The sequence below is a fragment of the Pristiophorus japonicus genome, chromosome 7 (assembly GCF_044704955.1).
Source record: "Pristiophorus japonicus isolate sPriJap1 chromosome 7, sPriJap1.hap1, whole genome shotgun sequence".
Lineage (NCBI taxonomy): Eukaryota > Metazoa > Chordata > Chondrichthyes > Pristiophoridae > Pristiophorus > Pristiophorus japonicus.
Window position 1 is genome coordinate 231,473,751 of NC_091983.1, and position 18,362 is coordinate 231,492,112.

The window sequence follows — 18,362 nt, forward strand, 5'->3', positions numbered from 1 at the left end:
TCATCACGCCAGAACTCCATTACCCACTTTGGGGAAGCCTCTGCCCATCAGTAAAGTTTCCATTAACCTTCCCACCACCGACATTAAGCTCACTGGGCTTTAGTTCCCTGGACTTTTTCTATCTCCCTGTTTAATATAGGAATCACATTAGCTGTACACCAGACCCCTGTCACTATCCCTATTTATCTGTGTGTATATATATGTGAATTTGTATCAATATGTAATAGTGCCTCTGCAATCTCTCTGTTTGCTTCTTTTAGTATTTGTGGATGCAATCCATCCATACAGGGGTTTTATCCTCCATAAGTTTAATTAGTTTATCAAATAACTCCCATCTTGCTGTCTCAAAACTCATTATATTTTTTGATCTCTTTTAATGTCCTATCCATCTTATTAGTGCCCCTGGTAAATACTTTCTCATAACCTCCGTGTTTTTGTATTCTCTGCCTCTATTTATAAAGCTATCGATCCGGTTTGTATTTCAGCAGTGTGACTAACTTGTTCAGTCACCTGCAAAGATATTTGTACATAAACCCCAGGTCCCTCTCTACCTGCACCTGCTTTAAAATTGTACCATTTAGTTTATAATAATTTAGTTTATATCGCCTCTCCTCCTTCACCCTGCAAAATGCATCACTTCACCCTGCTCTCCATTTCTGTGTGTCGGCCCATTTCACCAGTCTGTTTATTACTTTTCTGAGTTTCATCTCATCTGCACAATATGAAGTTATGCACGGTATATCCAATTCCACATCAGTGATAGCTATCAAAATGAGCAGTGGTCTGAATACCGACCCCTGGGGACATCACTGGAAAACACCCGTTCACCACTGGTCTCTGCTTTCTGTCCCTCAGCCAATTTGTATCCACAAAGCCACTGGCTCTTCAGTTATGTTGTTATACTTCCCAAAACATATTTATATATCCAGCATGCATTTATATATCCAGAATACATTCATGTACCCAAAACAGATTCATGTACCCAAAACACATCCATGCATTTCCCAGAACACATTTATATACTGCCCAGATATACAGGGTGTTCGCAGGCACAAAGCTTTGAATGAGACAGACAAAGTTTAAGAAAGCGTACGGACCCTTGGTTTTACAATAGGGCATAGTGTACAAATGCAAGGATGTTATGGTAAACCTCAATAAATCAACGTTTGGACCTCAGCTCGAATATTGTTCACAAATCTGGGCACCACAGTTCAGAAAGGGGTCAAGGCCTTGGAGAGATCCAGAGGAGATTAACATGAATGGTTCCAGGGATGAGGGCTTTCAGTTACTTGGATAGACTGGAGAAGCTTGGATTGCTTTTCTTGGAGCAGAGAATGTTAAGGGAGATTTAGTAAAGAAGTTTATGAGGGGTTCTGATAGATGTGATAGGGTGAAACTGTTTCCACTGGGCAGGACGTTTGGTAACCAGAGGACACAGATTTAAAATAATCCTGAAATAAGCCAGGGGAGAGATGAGGAGTATTTATTTTTACCCTGAGAGTTGTTATGATCTGAAATGCATTACCTGCAAGGGTGGTGAAAGCAGATTCAATAGTGATTTTCAAACTGGGAATAGGATCTCGAGTTAAAAAGTTAAAATGGGGAAAGTGTGGAGAGTGGTACTAATTGGTACATTTTTCAGAGGCTGCACCAGCTCGATGGGCCAAATGGCCTCCTTCTGTTCTGCACGATTCAATGATTCTACAACACATTCACATACTTCCCACAATGCATTCATGGACTTCAACAACAGCAACAACTGGTATTCAAGGGGTTGGAGGAGGTTACAGAGATAGGGAGTGGCAAGGCCATGGAGAGATTTGAAATTAAGGATGACAATTTTAAAATGAAGAATTTGCTGGATCGGGATCCAATGTAGGTCAGCGAACACAGGAGAGATGTGTGAACGGGACTTGGTACAAGTTAGGATAGGGGCAGTGAGCATAGGGGTGATGGGTGAACGGGACTTGGTGCGAGTTAGAATAGGGTCAGTGAGCACAGAGGTGATGGGTGAACGAGACTCTGCAAGTTAGGATAGGGGCAGTGAGCACAGGGATGATGGGTGAACGGGACTCAGTGAGAGTTAGGATAGGGTCAGTGAGCACTGGAATGATGGGTGAACGGGACTCAGTGCAAGTTAGGATAGGGTCAGTGAGCACAGGGGTGATGGGTGAACGGGACTTGGTGTGAGTTAGGATAGGGTCAGTGAACACAGGGATGATGGGTGAACGGGACTTGGTGCGAGTAAGGATAGGGTCAGTGAACACAGGGGTGATGGGTGAACGGGTCTCGGTGCGAGTTAGGATAGGGGCAGTGAGCACAGGGATGATGGGTGAACGGGACTTGGTGCGAGTTAGGATAGGATCAGTGAACACAGGGGTGATGGGTGAACGGGACTCTGCGAGTTAGGATAGCGGCAGTGAGCACAGGGGTGATGGGTGAACGGGACTTGGTGCGAGTTAGGATAGGATCAGTGAACACAGGGGTGATGGGTGAACGGGACTCGGTGCGAGTTCGGTTAGGGACGGCAGAGCTTTGGATGAGCTCAAGTTTATAGAGGGTGGAAGATGGGAGGCAGGCCAGGAGAGCATTGCAATAGTCAAGTTCAGAGGTAACAAAGCCATGGATGAGGGTGTCTGCAGCAGCTAAGGTGAAGCAGGGATGGAGACAGGTGATGTTATGGAGATGTAAGTAGGCAATCATTGTGATGAGTGAACTTGGGGTCAGAATATCATCTCATGGTCAAATAGGACACCAAGGTTACAAACGGTCTGGTTTGGCCATAGATAGAATAAAACTAGGAAATTTTACTGTGTGATTGGAGAATCAACTGGAAAGTGATGTAGTGTTTCACCGGTCAGAAGTAGTTGAACAAAGCCGATATAGAAATTGAAGACATAAATGGAGAAACTTGGATCAGATGTTCTCAGTTAAAGTAACATTATAATGATTTGTGGCCCACTGTAAAGGTGCAGGCAGCAATGGCCTGGGGGATAAAGGGAGAGATTCACTGTTCCAGGACCATGGGAAGAACGATTAGTTAACACTTCTCAGAGTTCGACTCTGGAAAATAATGACAAGACACCAATAAGTATAGTTCACACTTTGTGTGACCATCTTTACTGAGTCTGATCAACCTGTTATCAACATTACATCTATCAGTCTGTCCCGTGAGATGCTAAGCTATGTTATAGTTACCAGTTCCTCAGTTCCCTGCGTGCTCACAATCGTCCCAGTGGTTCGCTGACGATTCGTGATGCGCGTCTTCTGATGACTGACCAGGTCACCCTTCCTTGACTGCAGCCGTGTTCCCACTCATCTTTACTGAGTCTCTGCCTTAGTTTCCCTGCACACTCACAATCGACCCGGTGGTCTGTCAGGTTCGTGGAGCACAACTTCTGATGACTGACCAGGTCACCCTTCTCTGACTACTGCTGTCTCCTTGCTCCCTTCATCTGTGAGATTTGACCCTGCTTTTTCTCATGTGTTGTTTCCATGGCTACCTGCCACACCAACCTTCACTCTTTTGATCGATCGATGATGTATATCTTCCTTGAGCATACATAAGCACTTCAGAAACTGGTCACTATTGTCTATAGTCCAGCACTATCACAGACCTTACTGTGTCTCATTGATTATATTTCTTGCACTTTAAGTAGTCACTATCAGTGTCTACATTTCTACAAAGGTTTCTTACTGACAGTATTGCTTCTATTGTGTTGGGGTTTCTCTTAATGTTTGTGCTGATTATAGTTTGTGCGTTTTTACATTCCTACACACAAGGTTTCTTACAGTCCAAGTGTTGGTGTGTCTCTTCACGGGTTTCTCATCGTTAGCACAGATCAACATTAAACATTTTAAGCCGAAGTCTCCAGAAGTTCTTACAGATTACAGAGAGTCAGTATTGACAGCGTTTGTGTTTTACATGTGCATTAATACAGAACGTTCAAAAAGGTTAATCACAGAATTTGGTTTCTTTGGCCTTACACTGGGAGCTTTATATAGAAGCTTCTTTTGAAAGTTATTACTGATTTTCAAAAGTGAGGTTTTCAAGCCCGACAGTGTCCGGTGTCGAATATCAGAAAGGGATACAATGGCTCCAAGAACAGCTGAGAGGAAAGAGACACAATGTGTGCGATGACCCAAGCGGGTAGCAATGGAGACAAGGTAGACAGGGAAGGGTTGGCAGAGGAGGCTACGAACTATCGCTCCCTACTCAACACAGTGACTGACACAAGGAGCCGATAATGAGAATAAAGTAGATTATGAAGGATTGAATGAGAAATGCTAAAGGGAAGTTGCAGAAATCAAAGACACATTTCAGTAAACCCAAAGCGTGTTACAGGATAAAAGACCAGAAGGAAGAGAGGAAGTCGCAGAGGTTGTAGAAAGAGACTGGAACTGTGGGCTGGTTCCCCAGGAGCCCCTTTCCATTCACTACACCCCGTCCTTCCAGCAATGGAGGAGGAGAATACTTTTAAACAGGAGCCACTACAAGCCTGACAAATAGTCTTTCCCACATGGGATTTTAAATTGACAGGCTGAGTGTCTGATCAAATTATCAAATTACTGGTTTTCTGGGAGGGCCACGACAGACAGCGAATTATTTAAACTATATTGATGTTCCTTGGGTGTACGATCTGTCAGTTCATAACCATTACAGGGAATTCAGATATTTTTTAAGGTGGATGAGAGTAAATAAGAATTGAATGATTGAGTGTGATTAAGGAACCGGGAGTGTTACGTTGAAAGCTTGAATATGGTTGTTAAACTGAAATTAATGTCACACATTTCAGATGGTGTCCCCAGTAATAGGAGATTTAAGGAAAACTCCTGTGCTTTAATGAAATGTGGAAATTTTAAATCAAAGATGCTGGTCAGAATTTTATTTTGACTGAAGTTTGTATTATACCACTGTTAAAATGCACCATGAGTTTATTTAAAGATGGTATAAAGGAGCTTTTTCTTGACTTAAACAGCAGGTCTGAAACGGCCGTGGTGCTGGTTGACTCCTCCCCACCCTCAGGGGTTTTTCACAGTGAACAAGTAATTAACCCCTTACTTCTATTTGCCACATCGGATTGCTGAATGCAAAGACAGGCTGTATTAGGTTTTTAAGTAACAGCTCGAAATGATACCACAACGCCCATTTCTGAAAAAGTTCTTGTGAAACAAGTTATTTCGAGGTGGGGAGTTCGAGGTGATCGACAGTGATAATGGAGCGTGACTTGTGGGCTTGGTCATGAAAGAAATGTACACAATGTTCGGGATAGAATAGGTTTTGCACATCCCATAATACCCGCATGTGTCAGGCTTGGTGGAAAGAATAAATCGAACAGTTGAATCTATGTTGGAGAAAGTAGTCAGTGAGACACAGATCTTAAATACCCCGGAGTTTGATGGCAATTGGAGGAACTGTTTAAAAGTTCTGATGTGTCACAAATTTTCCTACTCTTGTTAAATTTTCTTTTGTACCTTTGCTTTCTGATTGAGGCAACCATATGATTGCAGAATTTCACCATCCAGTGCTAAGAGAAATGGGAACGATTTTACGAAGAGCAATTCGGGAAGAAAATCAGGTGAATTGACATAAAGAGAATGTGGGAACATGATAAACCATGCACAAGTAATTAAAGGGACTGTTTAAAGGAATAAATAGGCAGGCAGAGGATGTTATATCAGAACAACAAAGACTACAAGGAACAATTGATCGCAAAGGCAAATACATGTAGTATGTATGGAGGTTTATAAATAATCAGATCCAAAAGGGCTTAAATGATTGGTTCCCAAATTTTGTATTAGGTATACAAATGGAAATCTGGAAATCAAATGGGAATATGGTTTGGTGTAAGGTGTGAAGATTCCCATTGTATTATGCCAGGAAACCTTGCAAGCAAAGGGACAGTATTTCACAGGCAATAAAACATCCATTTCTTGAGACTAATTGTGCAAGTTATTCCTGAGATAATTTAATGATGGGACTGTATCAAGCCTCTCCAGGAATAGACAAGCAGGAATGAATTGATCAATTAAATGAAAGATATTTTTTGGAACAAAACGTAGAATTTAATATAATTTCTTAAAGCAGGTTTTTCCCGCTCCATAAAACTTGACTCAAATGTTTCCACAAAAACAAGCACTGATAAAATGTCTTTCTGTCTCTTAGTTACAAAAGTAAAATGAGCTGGCACAAACAAGGCAGCAAACAGTGGGCTCCTGAATATACTTACTTTGAATGAAATGGACCCTAAAGGCTCAAGGCAGTAAACTTCGTGGCAGAAATCAGCCATCTCCTGATCTGTTCCTGTTCCCACAATCACAAGCCACACATTCTCAAGGGAAATTAGGGATGGACAATAAATGCTGGCCTTGCCAGCAATGCCCTCAACCCATGAATGAATAAAAAATATCTCCCCTTGTTTAAATATGGGTCTCTGATAATCGGCGGTTGTCTCAGTGGGTAAGTTGTCCTGTGTTGTGGAACTGAACCATACAGATCAGGAAGGACCCAATGGATTAAACTTTTCTTGGGCGGCAGAGCAAATCGGGCGATAGCAGATCGGCCGCTAACGTTTTACATTCCGCCCGGTTCCATTGAATTCAATAGAAAAGAAAATCAAGCTTCCGCCCAGGACGGGTTTCACCCCCTGGTGTAATCTGCAGTCTGTGCTGAGTTATCGGATCTCAGACAGGTAAAACGGGCGGCCGATGCAGTGACCCAGTGGTGGTGTAACAGGGGCACCAGGTGGAATATGGGAACAGCTCCTTACTGGTCTATGAGGAGTGTAACAGCCTGGTGTGGCTGAAGAACTTGGTCCATCAATGTCTTTCTGAATACTGGTCCCTCATTGGTGGGCCCAGAATTAAATGATTTCCTCGGTGGGGCCCAAAAAAGCACCTAACCAGCTTAATGCAGCGTATGTAAATACAGCTCTCTGGCGGGATATCCGGGCCGCCTGGGGAAACCCCCAGATTCAGCACAAACTAATGGCAGGATGTGGCCCGGGGGGGGGTGGGGGGTGGGGGGTGTTGGGGGGAGTGGAAAGAAGCACCCAAACCCACTGCAATGAAATGCACCATTCCTGCTTCCCTGGAATTGCATAACACGTACAGCACAGAAACAGGCCATTCAGCCCAACAGGTGTTTATGGTCCACATGAGCCTCCTCCCACACCAATTCATCTAACCCCAGCAACATATCCTTCTATTCCTTTAACCTTGGGCCTGTCTCGCTTCCCCTTGAATGTATCGATGTTATTCACCTCAACGACTCCCTCAACTACTTGTGTTTGTGCTGTGTCCTTGCTCGAGCAATCCAAACCTAATCGCACCGTCCTGCTTTGTCCAAGAAGCTCTGTAACTTGCTGTGCTTCAAATCTGAGTCTATTATAGAGATGGTGTGTGGGCAACTGATGGGCTGTTGCTTCTCCCAAGCCCCCTGTCTGAGTGATGGAAAAGAAGAGATGCTGCTGATGAGGTGGGAGTGAGGAGAACCTTTTCAAACAATTGTTGAGATTTTAGAATCACTGGCAAAGCTGTATTTATTGCTTATCCCCAGTAGCCCTCAGAAGGTGGTGGTGGGCCCTCTTCTTGAATTGCTGCTGTCCTTGTGTTGATGGTGCTCCCACAATGGTGTTATGTGGGGAAAAGCAGCCGATATAAATACTGTGGGGCACATGGCTCAATCAGAATACCAGTCCAGCCTTCGCTGCAGAACTCATGTCTTCTTCTCTTCTCTCTCACAGGAGGAAGTGTCCCATAACCACCCGGAATCTCAGGTCCTGAGTTGTGGCCCCTCTTGGAATAGACAGCTGACCCCTCATGGGGGAGGAGACTTGGTGATCCTGAGCAGCCATGCAGCCGAACCTGTTGGGGACACGGCCATTCCGGGGCCAGTGGCTGCTGCAGCTTATTCTGGATCATCTGCAGCTTGCCTGTGTAAAGGTTTGGGAGCGCAAACAAAGGTACAACATGATCAGGCACCTACTGAAACTACAGAGGATCGTCATGGTAAGTGCCGATATACCATCTCTACCTGTGTTATTGCTTTAGATCACCTTAATTAGGTGCTGCTGTGGGGAGGAGTAAGAAAGATACAAGTGGTCTTCTACCTCTGCCCTACCAGTGACATCTTCACCCACCTGTCATTCCCCGAACAAGGGCCATAACCAATTCCTACCCCGGAATTAGCTGCTCTTCTCTTCCTCCCACTTGCTTCTGCCACATCCAGTTCAGGAATGAGGACTCTTCTCTTTGAGTGCAGGCTGCCTTTAAATGAGCTTATTCTCTGCCTTCTTCCCTCTCTCCAGCAAGTTGTTTGACAGAGCTCTCCCACTGCGCTGCAATTTCCACTTAGTCTGGCAATTTTCTCCCCTTCAGTTATTTAACCAATACTTTTTGAAAGTTACAATTGAATCTGCTTCCACCATCATTGCTGTGCATTCCAGATCATAAAAACTCGCTGCATAAAAAACATTTTCATCTCACCTCTGACTCTTTTGCCAATTTCCTTAAGTTTGTGTCCTTTGGTTCTCGACACTTCTACAAGTGGAAACAATTGCTCCTTACTTTCTTTATCAAAACCCTTCACGATTTTGAACCTCTCTATTTAACCTCCGTAAATCTGAGTTTGTTTTGGTGCAAGTGTTTCCGGTCAATGAGAACATTTGAAAGTTTGACCCGAAACACCCTGCTCCCCCCTTTGGCCACAATAGTATCGGGAAGCCACTTGGGACCTTGTCCATAATTCAATGCAAATACAGGATCATTGATTTCAATCTCGCGTGACACATTTGTGCTATCATGTTATTGACTTTTTTGAAGCCGCCTGCTCTCTACCTGTTCATGTAGATCGGGGTGAACTAACGAGAGCCTTGCCTTAACTGCTCTTTTCATGAGCAGTTCAGCAGGTGGGATCCCAGTGAGCGAGTGGGGTCTCGTGTGGTAGCTAAGCAGGACTCGGGACAGGCGAGTCTGCAGTGAGCCTTCTGTTACCCTCTTCAAGCCCTGCTTGATGGTTTGCACTGCTCTCTCTGCCTGATCATTGGATGCTGGTTTAAACGGGGCAAATGTAACATGTTTGATCCTGTTGCGGATCATGAATTCTTTCAACTCAGCACTGGTAAGACATGGCCCGTTGTCGCTCACAAGGACATCGGGCAGACCATGCGTGGCAAACATGGCCCGCAGGCTTTCAGTGGTGGCAGCGGACGTGCTTGCCGATATTATCTCACATTCAATCCATTTGGAGTACGCATCTACAACCACAAGGAATATTTTGCCCAAGAATGGGCCTGCATAGTCGACATGGAGCCTAGACCATGGTTTGGAGGGCCAAGACCATAAACTTAGTGGTGCCTCCCTGGGTACATTGCCTGGCTGCGAGCATGTGTTACATCTGTGCACACAGGACTCTAAGTCCGCATCAATACCGGACCACCATACTTGGAATCTGTCTATCGCTTTCATCATTATGATGCCTGGGTGGGTACTGTGGAGGTCACGAATGAAGGTATCTCTGCCCTTCTTGGGAACCACTACTCGATTACCCCACAGAAGGTAGTCTGCTTGTATAAACATTTCATCTTTGTGCCGCTGGAACGGCATTATCTCTTCTTGCATTTCCACTGGGACACTGGACCAGCTCCCGTGAAGCACTCAGGTTTTAACTAGGGACAGTAAGGGGTCCTGGCTTGTCCAGATTTTAATCTGTCCAGCTGTGACGGGTGATTACTCACTCTCAAATGCTTCCATAACCATGATTAAATTTGCCAGCTGCGCCATTTCACCTCCATGGTGAGCAATGGCAGCCTACTGAGAGCATCGGTGCAGTTTTCTGTGCCTGGCCTGTGGCAGATGGCATAGTTGTATGCGGACAACATGAGTGCCCATCTCTGGATATGGGCCGATGCTTTAGTATTTACCCCTTTACTCTCAGAAAGCAGTGATATAAGTGGCTTATGGTCAGTTTCCAATTCGAATTTTAGCTCAAACAGATATTGATGTATTTTCTTTACCAAGACACATGCTAACACTTCTTTTTCAGTCATGCTGTAGGCTCTCTCAGCCTTAGACAGACTCCTGGATGCATAAGCAACCGGTTGCAATTTCCCAAAATCATTAGCTTGTTGCAATACACACCCGACGCCAAATGACGACGCATCACATGCTAGTACCAAACGCTTACATGGATCATACAACACAAGCAATTTGTTTGAGCATCACAATTTTCTCGCTTTTACAAAGGCATTTTCTTGGCTTTTGCCCCATACCCATTCATCCCCTTCATGCAGTAAGGCATGCAGAGGTTCTAATAGTGTGCTGAGACCCGGTAAGAAGTTACCAAAGTAGTTCAGGAGTCCTAGAAATGACTGCAGCTCCATCATGTTCTGTGGCCTCAGTGCGTTCTCGATTGCTTCCATCTTCGAATTGGTTGGCCTGATCTGTCTGCCGCGATCCTCCTCCCCAGGAACTCCACCTCAGGCGCCAGGAAAATGCACTTCTAGCATTTTAGCCTGAGCCCCACGCGGTTGAGTTGACTCAGAACCTCCGCCAGGTTCTGCAGATGCTCGACTGTGTCCCGACCTGTGACCAAGATGTCGTCCTGGAAGACCACCGTATGCGGGACCGACTTCAGTAAGCTTTCCATGTTTCTCTGGAATATCGCTGCAGCTGATCGAATTCCAAATGGGCATCTGTAATAAATGAAGAGGCCTTTGTGCATGTTGATGCAGGTGAGGCCCTTCGATGATTTCTCCAGCTCCTGCGTCATGTAGGCTGAAGTTAGATCCAGCTTCATGAATGTCTTTCCTCCCGCCAACATTGCAAAGAGGTTGTCGGGCTTTGGTAGTGGGTATTGATCCTGCAAGGAGAAACATTTGATAGTTACTTTGTAATCACCACAGATTCTGAATATGTCATCTCCCTTGAGGACTGGGATGATCGGGCTGGCCCACTCATTGACTTCGACCGGTGAAATGATGTCCTCTCATTGCAGCCAGTCTAGCTCAATCTCTATCCTTTCTCTCATTACGTACGGTACTGCTCTCACCTTGTGATGGATGGGTCGTGCCCCCGGAATTAGGTGGCTCTGCACTTTTGCTCCTTGGAATTTCCCGATACTTGGTTCGAACAGCGAAGGGAACTTGTTTAAGACCTGGGCACACGAAGTATCGTCAGCGATGATAGAGCTCGGACGTCATCCCAGCTCCAGTGTAACTTTCCCAGCCAGCTCCTACCGAGCAGCGTGGGGCCATCGGCCGGTACCACCCAGAGTGGTAGCTTATGCACCGCTCCATCGTAGGAGACCTTTACAGTAGCACTGCCAATTACGGGAATCAGTTCCTTTGAATAAGTTCTTAGTTTCGTGCGAATTGGTGTTAAGACTGACCTTGAAGCCTTGCTGCACCACAGTTTTTCAAAAGTCTTTTTATTCATGATGGATTGGCTTGCGCCCGTGTCCAGCTCCATTGACACCGGGAGTCCATTTAGTTCAACATTCAGCATTAGCGGGGGACACTTTGTGTGAATGTGTGCACCCCATGTACCTCTGCCTCCTCGGTCTGAGGCTCTGGTTCAACGTGATCCGCCGTGGATCTATCCTCCTCTGCAACATGGTGGTTTGCCGGATTAACAGGATTTGCAGCTCACCTGCACACTCGTTGGAGGTGTCCCATTGTTCCACAGCCCTTGCAAATGTACCCTTTGAAGCAGCATGAATGGAAACTATGATCACCCCCGCAGCGCCAACAAGATGTTAATGGCCTGCATTCATCACATTTGATGGTGGACTCTGAGACATCTGCGGACATGCAGCTACAGACATGTGTGACCTGCCCTGTACGTTGCAATTTGAAAACAACGTCACTTTGTTCACAGTACTTGTAGCAGCAATTGTGTGCTGAGAAAAATTGCTTTGTATTGTCATTGGTGGCACTCAAGGTTGGTGTCTCTACAGTCAAAAGTTTGCTAAGTATTGTTTCGTGGCCAATGCCAAGTAAGAAAAAGTCTCTGAGCATGTGCTCCAAATGTCCTTCAAATTTGCAATGTCCTGCAAGGCGTCTTAGCTCCCTCGGTGTAGAACCACCGAGGGTGTGGAACCACCGGGAAGGTAGAACCAGCATGGGTGTAGAACCACCGGGAATGAAGAACCACCGGGAATGTAGACCCACCGGGGGTGTGGAACCACCGGGGGTGTGGAACCACCGGGAGTGTAGAACCACCGGGGGTGTGGAACCACCGGGAGTGTGGACATAACTCTCCACTTCCTGGCTTTCAGACCTTTTGTAGGTGTAGAACCAATACCTTGCCACCAGAACGCTTTCCTTCAGGTTCAAATGCTCCCGGACCAGTGTGCACACATCATCGTATGATTTCTCTGTGGGTTTTGCTGGAGCAAGCAGATTTTTCATGAGGCCATGCGATGGTACCCCGCAGTCGGTGAGGAGAATCGCCCTTCTTTTGGCAGCATTCGCTTCTCCATCCAGCTCGTTGGCTACGAAGTATTGGTCGAGTCGCTCCACAAAGGATTCCCAATCATCTCCCTCTGAGAATTTCTCCAGGATGCCCATTGTTCTCTGCATCATTGGGTTCGCTGTCTGTATCTCGTCGACAGTTGTTATGTATGAAGAAAAAGTCAGACTCAATACTGTGAGCTCAAAGTAAAGTATGACCTTCCTCTTTTATTGCAGGTCTCCAGAGTGCCTCTCCAACCTGTGAGGCCTCCTTAAATACCAGTGCTCACAAGGGATTATGGGATCCCTTGGGACTCCAGGGGATGAGCCCCCTGGTGGCTGTACAGTGTATATACAAGCTTACATATATAACACATACGAGGTGCATACTCGCCTGTGAAGGTTCCCGCAAGTTCCGTGTTTGCGCATGTGAAGCGTATGCACCTAAACCCGGCACTTGCAATCTGTCAAAAGTTCTATTCACAGATTGCCGCATGCGAAACTAAAAGACCTCCTCAGCTGGAGAGTTGGGCGATTTGCCCAAATCCTGCCTAGCGAATGTTCTTCAAATTCTTACAAATGGAAAAAGCAAGCGTAAGGCCTGCTTTTATCAATGTAAAAATTTTAAAGTACATTAAAGTACAAATGTAAAAAATACATTTTTTACACATAATTTAAACATTTAAAATCCTGTTTATTTAAGGTAAGTTTATTTTTAGACCCTTTAAAATATGTAAATTTATTTTTCAAAGAGTTAAATTTTTGTTTTAAATAATTAATTAAATTCCATTTTTATTAATTTGAAATATATTATTTTTTTTATTTTCAAAATATACTTTATTCATGTAAAAATTTGTACAGTACATTCAAAAGCAGTTCAGTACATTTAGCTGCGGTCAGCAATCCCATACATTACATTTGGCAGTTGCTGACGGCAGTTCCGTTCGATACATTTCCTTGCTTTTCAGTCAAGTACAATTCGGTACAATACGGGATACATTGTAGTACATTCAACAAAATACATTACATGTGTCACTATACAGTACATGGAATGGGTGACCGTACATTTACATTTTTCTTTTCAACGTGCATTACGAAACAGACCTTGCATTGTACATGGCACTACATAGGTGTTTACAGATCATGGTGCTCCATGTACACAAAAAAGAAGTTATAAGTACAGGCCGAGGGGAGTTTTGTACTGATTCCAGCCCCTGGGTTTACCGTGGCAGAAGGGCTTTAAACTGTGGCCCTTCCCCACCGTGCCTTTGCGGCGAATGCACCAATTTTAAGTGCATCCCTCAGCATGTAATCCTGGATCTTGGATTGCGCCAGTCTGCAACACGCAGACGTGGACATCTCCTTGCTCTGGAAGACCAGCAAGTTTCGGCAAGACCAAAGAGCGTCTTTGACCGAGTTGATGGCCCTCCAGCAGCAGGTGATGTCTGTCTCGGTGTGTGTCCCTGGGAACAGTCCGTAGAGCACAGAGTCCTGTGTTACGGAGCTGCTTGGGATGAACCTCGACAGCAACCACTGCATCTCTTTCCAAACCTGCCTTGCGAAGGCGCAATCCTGAAGGAGATGGGTGACAGTCTCGTCTGCCCCGCAGCCGACTCGGGGGCACCGTGCCGTTCTGCTGAGATGTCTGCTGTGAATGAATGCTCTGATGGGTAAGGCCCTCCTCACCACCAAACAAGCTATGTTTTTTTTTTTTTTTAAATTCGTAGCCAATCGTTCCAATTCTTTGTCAAATCACAAACGCCAGAGGTCACCTTGCACATGCCAAGGATCACTCTGCGCCAATGCTCTTAGCCAAAAGGCCTAGAGCCACTGCACCGTTCCTGGAAGTACTGCAATACCAGGTTCGTGCCATGGAGGTGGATGGGTCAGGTCCCCCACACACCTCCGTGGAGGTGGATGGGTCAACCCTCCCCACCCACCTTCTGTTTCCAAAAATGCAAGCATATACCTTCCCGACCAGGGAGGAACCACCATGAGGTCATGGTGGCTGGTCAGAAACGGTACTACACTTGATCTTAGCCAAAAGGCCAAACAAGCTATGTATTGGTGCTTGTGTGACAGCTCTGGCGATGAGACGTTCTGCCAAACGAGTTCGACAGTCTGCTCGGGGAACCACCCGACAGGGTCCACACTCTCCTTCTTTCGTAGAGCATCCAGGACGTTACGTGCTGACCACTGCTTTATGGCCTTGTGGTCAAAGGGGTTTTTTGTTATAAACTTTTCCACAAAGGACAGGTGGACAGGCATGGTCCAACTGGTGGGGGCATTTCGCGGCAGCGTGGACAGGCCCATCCTTCGCAACAATGGGAACAGGTAGAACCTCAGCACATAGTGACACTTGGTGTTTGCGTACCGGGGGTCTGTGCACAGCTTGATGCAGCCGCACACAAAGGTCGCCATCAGGATGAGGGTCACGTTCGGAACATCGTTTCCTCCACTGTCCAGAGATTTGTACAATGTGTCTCTGCGGACACGGTCCATTTTGGACCTCTAGACAAAGTGGAAGACGGCCCGGGTGACTGCCGTGGCACAGGAGCGAGGGATGGGCCAGAGCTGTGCCACGTACAGCAACCTCGAGAGCACCTCACTCCTGATGACCAGGTTCTTTCACCAGCTTCCACCATCCCAGTTTTTGCTTCACTTTGGCAATACGCTCTTCCAAGTTTTCTGTGTTTTGGGGATATTCCCATTCATACTTATGGTGATTCCATAGATACCATCAGTATGGATGGGAGATGCCCCTACTCTGATCGGTTGTTCCGGCCCACGCGATATCATTGAATCGTACAAAACCCTTACGATCCTGAGATACATGTGCGTCTACGAAGGTCTTAGTGTAGAGGGCCAGGACCAGAAGTTTCCAAACCTCCGCAACCACCAGGTAGATTCATAAAAAAATTTCAGGTCAGAACCGCGGGATATATTCAAAAGGGAGTTAGATGTGGCCCTGACTGCTAAAGGGATCAAGGCGTATGGAGAGAAAGCAGGAATGGGGTCCTAAGGTTGTAAAAATAATCAGCCATGATCATATTGAATGGTGGTGCAGGCTCGAAGGACCGAATGGCCTACTCCTGCACCTATTTTCAATGTTTCTATGAAGCCTCCAAATGCAATTTGTGATAATGATCAGATAATCTGTTTTCGTGATGTTGATTGAGGAATAAATATTGGCCAGGACACCGGGGATAACTCCCCTAATCTTACACAAGAACATAAGAACATAGGAAATAGGAGTAGGAGTAGGCCATATAGCCCCTCGCACCTGCTCTGCCATTCAATACGTTCATGGCTGATCTGATCATGGACTCAGGTCCACTTCCCCGCCCACTCCCCATAACCCCTTATCCCCTTATCATTTAAGAAACTATCTATTTCTGTCATAATTTTATTCAATGTCCCAGCTTCCACAGCTCTCTGAGGAAGCAAATTCCACAGATTTACAACCCTCTGAGAGAAGAAATTTCTCTTCATCTCAGCTTTAAATGGGCGGCCCCTTATTCTAAGATTATGCCCTTTAGTTATAGTCTCCTACAATCAGCGGAAACATCCTCTCTACATCCAACTTGTCAAGCCCCCTCAGAATCTTATACGTTTCGATAAGATCACCTCTCATTCTTCTGAATTCCAATGAGTAGAGGCCCAACCTACTCAACTTTCCTCATAAGTCAACACCCTCATTTCTGAAATCAACCGAGTGAACCTTCTCTGAACTGTCTCCAAAGCAAGTATATCCTTTCGTAAATATGGAAACCAAAACTGCACGCGGTATTCCAGGTGTGGCCTCACCAATACCCTGATTAACTGTAGGACAACTTCCCTGCTTTTATACTCCATCCCCTTTGCAATAAAGAACAATATCCCATTGGCCTTCCTGGTCACTTGCTGTACCTGCATACTATCCTTTTGTGTTTCATGCACAAGTACCCCCAAGTCCTGCTGTACTGCAGCACTTTGCAATTTTTCTCCATTTAAATAATAACTTGCTCTTTGATTTTTTTGCTGCCAAACTGCATGATCTTTCACACTTTCCAATATTATACTCCATCTGCCAAACTTTTGCCCATTCACTTAGCCTATCTATGTCTTTTTGCAGATTTTTTGTGTCCTCCTCACACGTTGCTTTTCCTCCCATCTTTGTGTCGTCAGAAAATTTGGCTACATTACACTCAGTCCCTTCTTCCTAGCCGTTAATATTGATTGTAAATAGTTGGGGTCCCAGCACTGATCCCTGCGGCACCCCACGAGTTACTGATTGCCAACCCGAGAATGAACCATTTATCCCGACTCTGTTAGTTAGCCAATCCTCTAACCATGCTAATATATTACCACCAACCCCGTGAACTTTTATCTTGTGCAATAACCTTTTATGTGACATCTTGTCAAATACCTTCTGGAAGTCCAAATAGACTACATCCACTGGTTCCCCTTTATCCACCCTGCTCGTTACATCCACAAAGTATTCCAGCAAATTTGTCAAACATGACTTCCCCTTCATAAATCCCTGCTGATTCTGCCTGACCGAATTTTGCTTTTCCAAATGTCCTGCTACTGCTTCTTTAATAATGGACTCCAACATTTTCCCAATCACAGATGTTTGGCTAATTGGTCTATAGTTTCCTGCTTTTTGTCTGCCTCCTTTTTTAAATAGGGACGTTACATTTGCAATTTTCCAATTTCCCCAGAATCCAGGGAATTTTGGTAAGTTACAACCAATGCATCCACAATCCCTGCCACTACTTCTCTTAAGACCCTAGGATGCAAGCCATCAGGTCCAGGGGATTTATCTGCCTTCAGTCCCTTTGAAATAGTGCAATGGGACCTTTTAGGTCCACCTCAGGGAGCCTCGGTTTAAGGTTTCATCTGAAAGACGGCACCTCCGACAGTGCAGCACTCCCTCAGCACCATACTGGAGTGTCAGCCTAGATTTTTGTGCTCAAGTTTCTGGAGTGAGACTTGAACCCACAACCTTCCGACTCAGAGGTGAGGGTACTACCAATTGAGCCACAGCTGACTCTTAACTAAATACATTGGTGTATCCAGGGAAGTATATGAATCTGTTCTCGGAATGTATATTGGGCAGTATATGTATGTATTATGGTATATGAATGAGTTGTAGTATTTTAATATGCTCTGGGTACATGAATGGTTTTCAGGGAATACATTGGCCTGGATATTTACTGGGACGGTTATGTAGGCGGGGGAAGCAGAGTTTCGGACAGGTAACCTGAAGTCTGGGTTTCGCAGCATGCTGTGGAGATTTAACTCACAGCGGTGTCTATTGGCCCTGACAGGTTCCCCCCCGGAGGTTTGCCTGATTGACAGGCTTGGCTTCCAGTCGGGTGGGGAGCACTCCAGACCAGGTGGCAGGACCAGGTAGATCCGATCCATTACTCTGGCGGAGTTTGACCCTGAGTGGTCCGATCCGAAACCTGACCCCGGGCATGGGTCCGGTACTGGGGTCGTCCAATCCCTGACCCGGGGGTCTTTGTATTGTGGGGGAGTGTGATGTGTTCAGGGTGGGTATTGGAATCTGTTTTAGGAATGTATACTGGGATGTGTATTGATGTGTTATGGGAAATATATGAATGTGTTCTCGGTATATAAATACATTCTGCGACGTACATGAATATGTTCTGCGATGTATATAAATATGTTGTGGGAATTATATGAATATGTTATGGGATATATTTGAATGTGTAATGGGATGTATATGAATCTGCTCTCAGAAATATATGAATCTATTCAAGGAATATGTATTGTGAAGTATATCAATGTGTTACGATATGTGAATGTGTTCTGGCAAGTCAAAGATTCATCTCTGTTCCCCAATGGTTGATGCTCAGAAATATTGGAGGAGAATCGATTTTTGCAATTGTGTGAAATCTTGTG

The 18,362-nt window shown here is 45.3% G+C and overlaps 1 pseudogene; it reads right to left on the reverse strand.

Annotated features, from left to right (window-relative positions):
* Nucleotides 1-14,277: 14,277 nt before the first annotated feature.
* Nucleotides 14,278-14,513, reverse strand: LOC139267535 (U2 spliceosomal RNA; annotated as a pseudogene).
* Nucleotides 14,514-18,362: the final 3,849 nt, after the last annotated feature.